Here is a 9939-nt window from a genome sequence, read left to right as displayed (position 1 = left end):
CAGATGCTGTGGCCCCCGCTCCCTCTGTGGGAACCTCCTTTTCTCTCTTTCCTTCTGCCCTCCCTTTATGTCCACTTAGTTCCCACCGGCCTCCTTGATTACTATTTCAATTGGTTGGTGCTGACCTATGCTTGAATCCAAATATTTGCCCTATTCAGTGTGAACTGTGCATTCAGCCAAATGCTTGATTATGTCCGTGCCCTTTGGTGCACTGAATGGGCTACTTGACTAGGTGATGCCGATACAGCCTGGTCATTAGTGGTGTTTCTTAGAATTGACCAGATGCAACAAGGAAGGAAGGAAGGAAGGAAGGGGAGAGAAGAGGGGTTTGTGTTCGGCTTTCCTTCCACGCAGCCACAGTGAGGAAGTAAAATTGTGTCTTTCGAAAGCATCGTTATAAAGTTGCCCCCTGCTTTCCGAAACAAACCTCTGGTCTGCTGTGAATCAAGCAGGCCAGCAAGCAAAGGAGGCGGCTCCCCCTGAAGGCTCGCGGTCTCATTTACTCCTTAGAAAAGGACGCCCTGTGAAAGGAAAGTTGTGTTTCTTTAGTGGTGGCGAGCATCCTTCTTTTCTTCTTTGTTGATTGTCCTCAGTTAATGCCATTCCCTATACTGCCCTGCAACCGTGGCATTTTTCTCTCTAGACAAGCTGAGGTTTTTATGAGCATCAAACGTCACAGGACTACACAGTTTATAACTATGATATGCCAAACCGTAATGCGTACAATTATTTATTGACCTACCAGGCACCCCGTGCTGAGCTACGTTGTAGAAACGCTTCCTGTGGAGTGAGCTAGAATTCTCAGCTCTGACCCAAGGAAGGAAACCAGAGCCGATCCAGCAGGGTTTTGCTGGAAATAAGAGTGATTTTGAAATGGGCAGGCATGAATTTGGCCAGGGGCCAAGAGCAGGGAATAATAAGAATGTACCTGTGTGTCTGTACTTGCCCTTGAGGACACGGGAGCCAGACACAAAGTGATCTGGTAATTATGGCCCAAAACGAAACATGAGTAAAAGGACTCCTGCCCTCTAGGCGCTTACTGTCTGCTAGAGAAGCTCATTCATGGACACAAGGAAACAGCGTCCAAGGCCAGCGGTGCTTAAAGGGACAGCAAGGCCACACGAGTACTCAGAGCTGGGAGAGGTCACATCCAGGTGCCCTGGGCATGCCTAACCTAGGCTTTTGTCTAAAGAGTTTACAAAACTCTTTCAGCACCTCCCACATGCCTCTTGTATCACAGGTGGATTTGCTGCCTGGCCTCTGCTTCTACTACAGGGATCCCAGTGCCCTGGTGGATAAAAGGGAGGCCCGGGGAGGAGGGAAGTGAACGTCCCTGAAGCACCTACTATGTACCAGCTGTTGAACTAGACACCTTCAACTTTGTTTCTCTTATGTATGGGGATTTTCACTTACTCCTCAGTTCTTGGTTCTGTCAATGCTGTAAGTATAATTTCTCCTATCATGTTGGAAATGTACATATTATCTTAATTTGAACGCAAATGGGAATGGCTTCCTGTTAATGAGAAGGTCACCTGATGGTCAAGAACCCCACAGAGTGAAGCAAGACAGGGAATGGGCCTGTGTACATGCTGTGTGATTTGGGAAGTGAGGAAGGAGACAGTGTCAGATGCTGCCTTGGAATATTTTTTTATACATATCTAGCAATGACCAAACTGTTATTGCTTAAAGATCTTTGGGAACAAAAGATTATATGAATAAAAAATAAGTTATTATTCTAAGAAAAGCATATGAACATGACGTATATAATAAATCACTGCATTACTGATTATCATGACATAAAGGCAAGGTCCAGCCCTGGCTGGTATGGTGCCGTGAATTGAGCACAGGCCTGCAAACCAAAGGGTCGCTGGTTCAATTCCCAGTCAAGGCACATGTCTGGGTTGTGCAACAGGCCAGGTCCCCAGTAGGGGGCATGTGAGAGGCAACCACATATTGATGTTTCTCTCCTCCTCCCTTCCCCTCTGTCTAAAAATAAAGAAATAAAATCTAAATAAATAAATAAATAAAGGCAAGGTCTGGCACTTATCACAAGGTTAAATGATAAATTCTAAAAATATTTGCATTGAACCTGTATTAATTTCCTCAGTCTGCCAAAACACAAGTTGGATGGCTTCAAAGCAGAAACTTACCCCCCAATGCTGGAGGCCAGAAGTCCAAAGTCAAGGAGTTGGCCGGGCTGCGATCCCTCTGCAAGCCTGTCTTCTAGGTCCGGGGTGTGCGTCAACAGTGTTCGGTGCTTGCAGATGCATCCGTCGCTCCAATCTTCTGTCTTCATGTGGTCTTCTCCCTGGGTCACCATGTCATCTGTCCTCCCTGTGAGTCTGTCTCTGTGTCCAAATTCCCCCTTCTAATAAGGACACCAGCCACACTGGATTAAGGTCCACACTGTTCCCCGTAAGACCTCATCTTAACTGATCACTTCTGCCATGACCCTATTTCCCACTACGGTCACAGTCCAGATGCTGGGGGTTAGGACTTCAACAAGTCTCTTGGGAGGAACACAAGTCCACCCATAACAGCACCTGTTTTCCAGTAACTTTGGAAAATTTGGTATTCCCCAGCTGTTCCAAGACCTGAGTGTGTGTTCCATGTTTTCAAGTCCAAAAAATAAGAGTCTCCACCAAGAACACTGTGGCCGTTTCAACAGTGCCCAAGCCTAGTGAATGATAACCAAAAGCCAGGGAAATGCTGGTTCTCACATGGGCAGGATGGATTACTTTCTAAAACAATATTATATTAATTAAGGGAGATACCTTGCTTAGATTATGAAAAAGGTTTACAAACAACATACTTGGCTGTAACAACAAAAAAGAGGTTAAATATGTGTGAATTATGTGAACGAATCACATCGACTTGATGTAGGAAAATACATTGTTTCCCCTGGTATTTTCTACAAGGTCAGAACTCTTGTATTTGATGTTTGTTGCCTAAATCTCAAGTTCTCAGAAATGTATAAAGTATTCCAATGCCATGCTTAGTATCTGGTGGATATAAAGTAGTAAATGATGATGAAAGGAAACTTGACTTTGAGGTGGTGAACACATGATACAATGAAACAGATGATGTATTAAAGAATTGTACATCTGAAACCTATGTAATTTTATTAATCAATGTCATGCAAATTAATCCAATAAATAAATAAATAATAGTTCTACTTAAAATATTGTCTCATAAATACTAAACACATGAAGTAATGCAAAAATACATGAATTAATGCATCCTGAGTCTTTTCCAAGGTGTAGAAGGCATTTAACTTGGTTCAATAAATGGTTAAGCCACTGTGGCATAAAAATTTTTTAAAGATTTTATTTATTTATTTTTAGAGAGAGAGGAAGGGAAGAAGAAAGAGAGGGAGAGAAACATCAATGTGTGGTTGCCTTTCACATGACCCCTACTGGTGACCTAGCCTGCAACCCAGGCTCATGTCCTGATTGGAAATCTGACCAGCACCCTTTGGTTTGCAGGCTGGCACTCAGTCCACAGTAGGCATACTAGCCAGGGCATGTGGTGTAAAAATTGGGGGGGGGGGGGCGCTGAAAGCATTTAAGGTCCTGCAACCCTTATCTGCCTAAAGACAGGCTTCTAAAAGAACTTAATTTTCATAAACCCTCTTCCCAGGAGCAGCCAACCTCTTCCCAGAGAGGAACTTCTATCCCACCCAGACGTTGTGAAATCACCACACCCCCCACCGATTCTCCCAAGGGCCTGCTCATCTTTCCAAAAAGCTCTGTCGTGGTTCATAACAGCCTTTTCTCCCTCTGCCCAACCCTGTTTCTCAGAAGTCACTTGTTCTCCCAGCAGCACCTCTCTGCCCTTCCCCACTCACTATTAAAAGGTAAACCCCAGGGTTCTCCTTGAGTCACAGTTTTCTATAAATAAAAATGTCTTTTCTCTTGGTAATCTACCCTTTGCCAGTTTTATCTGCAGGCCTCAAGCACAGAACCTAAGAGCGTAGAGCACAGGTTTTTCCCTTTGCAGTACCGCTTACTCTCTGACACTCACAAGGGACTACTTGTATATTTACCATTTTCCTGTGTTATCGTATCATCACCAGTGGGTTTTATTATCCCCAATAAACAAATGGGGTAGCTCAGACTGAGACACGGGAAGTGAGCTGTTGGTGGCAGAGGGGGATCTTTAAAGCAGACCCGTCTGCCCCCAAGTTCCACCTTCTTTCCATCGAACCTCGACAGTGTTCGGTGCTTGTGTCACATCGTTGTGGACCTGGGCCTCTTTCTCGGTCTCTTTCTCGAGTTGCTTGTGCATAATGATCGAACACCACTGTGCACCCAGAAAGACCTACTCCATCCATTCACGATTCATTGACATGTAATGAACTGTGTGTTATGTGATTTTATGTATGTATGTGTGTGTACTTTTATTCCAGCTAGAATAGTATTGCCTGATACTATAGACTCTTTATATACAAGTTGAGACTGAGCCAACCCAAACATGCCTGATGCTCCAGGGGTCACAAAGAAGCAGTGCTGCCCTCCAAATCAGAGCCTTGTGTGTCCCCAGGGCTGCAGTATGTGGCCTCTGGTCCTGCATTTGCCACTCACCGAGAGTTTTGAGGAAATTCCCCAGATGCTCTGAACCTCTGCTTTCTTCATGGGCACTTCATACCTAGTCCCAACTTCACAGGATCGTCCTAGCAAATGAGAAAATACCGTGGAGGCGTTTCTTAAAGGCTAAATCCCCGAAGGGCTGCTTTGGAAATCATTACGAAATATTATGATGGTAGAGCCCACATAGCTGACTGTGGAGCTGACCGAGGTGTTAGGGCAGCCACCCACTTGCTCAGTCTGCGCACTTAAGGGTTTATTTTCCCCTAGAAACAGGGGCCCGCGTGGCGCCCCTTCAAAACTCATGTTAGAAAGCCCGGATAATAAATTATTAAGGGAACAAAGGCTGCGCTCATCGAAAAGCTATTGCTCTGTGGGTAAATACAACCCCACTGTGTATTAAACAAAAATTAAACCCCGTTTTCTTTTTCCTAGTTAAGTTGCCATCAATTCCAATAGAGAGAACAAGGCCATGGACACAGTTAATAGTCTGCGGACGGGCCAGGCAGGGCTTTGAAAGCAGCTAAGCCTCCCTAAAGTGCTGCTTGTGCCCAATTATAACTCACTACTTACCGTCTCCATAATTTAAATCTGTCCACCCCTTGGTGGGGGGGGGGGATTTTTTGCTAATCAAAGCCATGAATGCACCTTTTTCCTTTTGACAGCATTAAATTAAAGCTAAATGGTTGGGTTTGAATGAGTTACTGTGAAGAATAAAGGCATTAATGAGGTAATTTCATTACGGAGACTCATCCAGGCCTATGTGAAAACGAGGGAAGTAAGTGGAGGGAAAGCTGTGGAGGAAATTAGGGTTCCTTCCACCCTAATTAATGTTTGGGGGCATTTAGGACAGGCACCAAATTAACTGCTCCAAAGAACTCTCATTGGGGGAAAAAAAATACATTGTGGCCGTCCCGTGTAATTAGAAGACAGTACAAGAACACTCTGTGAGCAGAAAGCCTCTTTAGCCGAGTCCGCTGCTCACAGGGAACCGGCCATTAGGGAGGCGGAGGCTTAAGGAAGCACTGGGCAGACAATGTAGGATTGTGTAGGTCCTTGAGCCTGGGAGCTGTAAACAGGTAGCCTCTGAATAAGGAATTATGAGATTCCTGGGAGGCCTGTCTTCCCAGCAAAACAGTCTTAAATGCATCCAAAAGGAAGAAAGAAAGGTGAATGGGCCCAGCGCAGTCAGCAGAGAGAATGCTCAATGCTTGTCTTAAGTGATTACATGAGGTTGTGCTGGCCTCTCTCACTGAGTTATCTTTACATGGCTTTTGTCTGCTCTAATTGGAGCTGATGAGGCGCTAATTGGAGGCCTTCGTTAAAAGCCCACTACTTTAATCATTGGAGAATCTAGGGAGACTGAGGGAGTGGAGTTAATGAGACAAAGAAAAAAGGAGAGACAAAGAAAGAAAACTTACCAAGTGTAGCTTGACAAAAATAAAGCTACCGTTTGTCACGTCTGGGGGGGGTGAACAACGGGAGAGAAAGGTGAACAGCTGAGATATTTAAAAATCTTTCCGAAGCATCTTTTTAAAAAAACTTTTATTGTATTTTTTATTATCATTTATCTACCTTACACCCATCTCTCACAATCACCGCAATGTTGTCCATGTCCATGAGTCCTTTTTCCTTTTTGCTCCATCCCTCCCCACCTCAAACCGCCCCTCACTAGCCGTCTTCCTGCTCTCCATCCGAGTCTGCCTCCATTTTCCTTGTTAGTTCAGTTTGTTCATTAGATTCCACATATGAGTGAAATCATATGGTATTTGTCTTTCTCTGACTGGCTCATTTCACTTAACATAATGTTCTTCCTTTTTACAGCCGAGTAGTATTCCATTGCGTAAATGTCCCACAGTTGTTTTATCCACTTACCTCCTGATGGACCCTTGAGTGCTTCCATATCTTGGTGAAGCACCATCACAGGTTAGCTAGACTAGGAATAATCTGACTGGTCCAGCGGTTTCTTCCTTTTAATCCTCATATTCTGTTCTCCTAATTCTCTAAATTCAGGCTCAAGCGCTTAGGCTCAACTCTCTGGCTCCTTTTCCGAACTGGAAGGAGAGAGCGCTTGGAGCCAGGCACACACGCTTCATGCTGACCTTGCCCTTCCTCTAAGAGCAAAAGTCCTTCTCCTTGGGTGTCATTCCCCATTTCCCCAGGCCACAGAGAGAAGCCTTCCCTGCCTCACTGGCCTGAAACGAAGCATGCTCAGGAAAATGTCTTTAAAGCTAAGAGTTGGGGAAAGAGGGCAGGATCAACTTCCCACAGTGCCTCCAAGCGTTGCATGTGTTCTACTTTTGTGGTGGTGGCTAGGGGAGGACTTTTCCTTTATACTTTTCTTGCCTTCTAAATCTTTAGCATGAGCCTGTACAAATCTTATCACCAGAAAAAATAACATTTTAGGATCTCCATTTTAAGTAACTTTGTTTAAAATGTGTAAGTAGCAAAGGCGTCAGAAGGAATGTGCAGCAGCGAGAAGAGAGGTGTGCTGGGGAGGGGGGGGACACACCCTCAGGACACGGCGCCCATTCGCCTGAGCCCACGGAGTAACAGTAACAGGGCCGCATGGAAGGTAAGGGTGCCACAGACAGGCACAGAGCAGCACCAAGCCAAGGGTTCCTCCAGCTCACACTCAACCCTCCCCTGACCTCTTGGCAGATTTATGCCGCATGCCAAAGGATTTAGCTCTGCATATATATAGTACCTCTGATTGTTGTCAAACACTTCCTGAAGGTTAATTTCCTGGCACATTGTAACTTACCTTAGGTGGTGACCCTGCCATCCGTCTTCCGTCCCTACCTAAGTATTCAAGTGCTTAAGTTACTTAATGTAAAATGCAGCCATGCTATAGACCATCAATCAAAGAAATATGAAATCGACAGGCTGCCAGTCAAGCACGTGATGCAAACCCTAGTGGGATCGCATTTCATCCTTTGCAAAATGAGTTGATACATGTCAAGTACTTGGAACAGTGCCTGGCACACAGAGTTAGGAGTCAGTAACTTAAAGCTGACACATGGAGACTGAGAGTAAGAGGCAACCCTGGGAAGCAGACGGAGCCCTAAAGGGCAAGAATGACGTGCAAGGGAAAAGGAGCCTTCATTTGGTTTGAAAACTGTAAATCTAAGGGAGAGGCTGGTTCACGGGGAGACATTCAGAATGAACAGGATTGACGGCATTGGTGGGCTGAGAAGGCAGCCTGCCAGTATCTTGGCTCCAGGTCAGGAGACCACACTCCCCACGAGGAGAATCTGAGGACGACAGTACTACAAAGATCCCTGCAGGTGCAGCTGTTCTGCAGACAAAGAAGTGATGTGCTCACAGTCACCCAGGTCACCAAGCGTGGCCGACTCTGCACCTCCCCGGCCCATGCTTCCATTGCCCCATAGGACCAGGAACCAGCCAGCCTCCTGCTCCAAGGCTCCAGAGAATGTTAGGTAAGGACAGGAGGGCTCTGGTGTCCTTGTGCGCACACACACACACACACATTTGCACACATATATTAATATCTAGACCTCTTTGTTGGCCCCAGTTTGGGGGGAAGTTCTTCTTTGAACCCACATGGACAATTTGAGAAAGTCTGCCGTGTCTGGGTGGCTCTTCAGTCACTGGTGCACCCACACATTCAGCATCCAGCAAATACTGGGATACCTGCCATGTGCCACACCCTAAGCTGAGTACTGGGGACCCAAAGGTGAAAAAAGCTCCACACAGCCCGACACAGCCTGCCTTCGTGGAGCTTCTCACCCAGTGCAGGAGGCAGGCATGGGGCCAAGATTCGACCAGGGAGTGCTCCGATTCCTGGGTATCTCCGATGCTCTGCTGAGTGCCCCGGACCCCGGATGGAAAGTGCAGTGTGATGTCAGAGCAGGGAGATGTTGTAAAACAGTCATTTACCAAGGTCTCCAAGTGACGCTGAGGCAGGTGCCTCGGGAACCCTGAGCTACAGTCAGCAGACAGGAGAACCCCCCTCCACCCCCAGCCCATTAAACCAAATTAGAACAGGAGAGCTCTGATGTCTAGTGAGTTAATGAGCATCCTGCAGATGGAGGGTGAGGAGGCTGGGGTGGGGGAGCCGCAGCAACCTGAGAGCCTCGGCAGATGCCGGGGCAGGAGGCTGGAGGAGCGACTTGCCCGTTGGCCGCAGCTGCTGGAGGAGCCGCAGAGGTGTCCGTCCGTGTGGCCGCTACCAGGGCAGCGAGCATATCCTTCAATAATAATTTTAAAATACAGAACACATAACCTAACAGATTGTTTCATTTTACACATTTCCAGAAGGTGGCAGGTTCAATTCCGGGTCAGAGCACATACCTAGGTTGCTGGTTCGGTCCCTGGTTGGAGTGTGTGTGGAAGGCAACCCTATCAGTGGTTCTCTCTCTGGCTTCCTCTCTCTCTATAAGCAATGACAACAAAAGTCCTCATGGAAGAATTTTTTTAAATGTGTTTAACTTAAAAAAAAAGATTACCGTCTTATCAAACCTTGTGAAATCATGGATCGGGGAAATAACCGTCAGTGGTTGCTGACGGAAGTACACATTCCCCACTGCCTGAGAACTGTTCTTGCCCAAAATTCCGGCTGGGTTGGCCAGTGCTCCTGATGGCCCGGCATGCTCCAACGTGGCCTTCATCCAGGCCTTAGCAGTCCTTCCTGTTTTGCAACAAACTCCCAAGTGATCCGCCAGCACGTTGTGGTCTTCGAGTCTCCTCACCTCAAACCTCCAGGGCACTCCCTGTAAAAGTATATTCAATGCCTCTCTCCTCTGCTCTAACTGGTCAGTCCCTATTGTGGGTTGAATTGCATCCCCTCCCCTCCGAAACCTAACTACCAGCACCTGCGAATGTGACCTCCTTTGCAGATACCATCCAGTTAAAACCAGGCCATCCTGAATTAGGATAGACCGTAACCAGTGACTTGGGGGCCTGAAAAGAGGAAAGATATTCAGACCCAGAAACACCGAGGGAAGATGACCCAGTGAACCCAGAGATAGAAATTTGAGTGAGGACATAGCCACAAGCCAAAAAATGCTTTCCTGCTCATCGGCAGAACCCCTCCCTCCCACCCTGCGCCCACTGCGCCAGAGCTCCACACGGGAGCCAGGTCTTGCACACCTCTGACCTTTGCACACTCAGTTTTCTTTGGCCACAGTGACTGCCATCCTGCCCCTGATCTGCTCAGATGCCTACTTGTAACAGGGTGCAGCCAGGGGTGGGGGGCCCCAAGGAGGGATTTGTAATGGGGTCCAGAACTCAGGGTGTCTAGGAAATGTGTGTATATATATATATGTGTGTGTGTGTGTATGTATATATATATATGATGTGCTCACCCCCACAAGTCTGGGCTGGGGCATGG

The sequence above is a fragment of the Sturnira hondurensis genome, unplaced genomic scaffold (genome assembly GCF_014824575.4).
Source record: "Sturnira hondurensis isolate 20B ecotype Veracruz unplaced genomic scaffold, ASM1482457v3 Scaffold0001872, whole genome shotgun sequence".
NCBI classification, from domain to species: Eukaryota; Metazoa; Chordata; class Mammalia; order Chiroptera; family Phyllostomidae; genus Sturnira; species Sturnira hondurensis.
The sequence above is the reverse complement of the archived record's forward strand: the minus strand, read 5'-3'. Positions refer to the sequence as shown.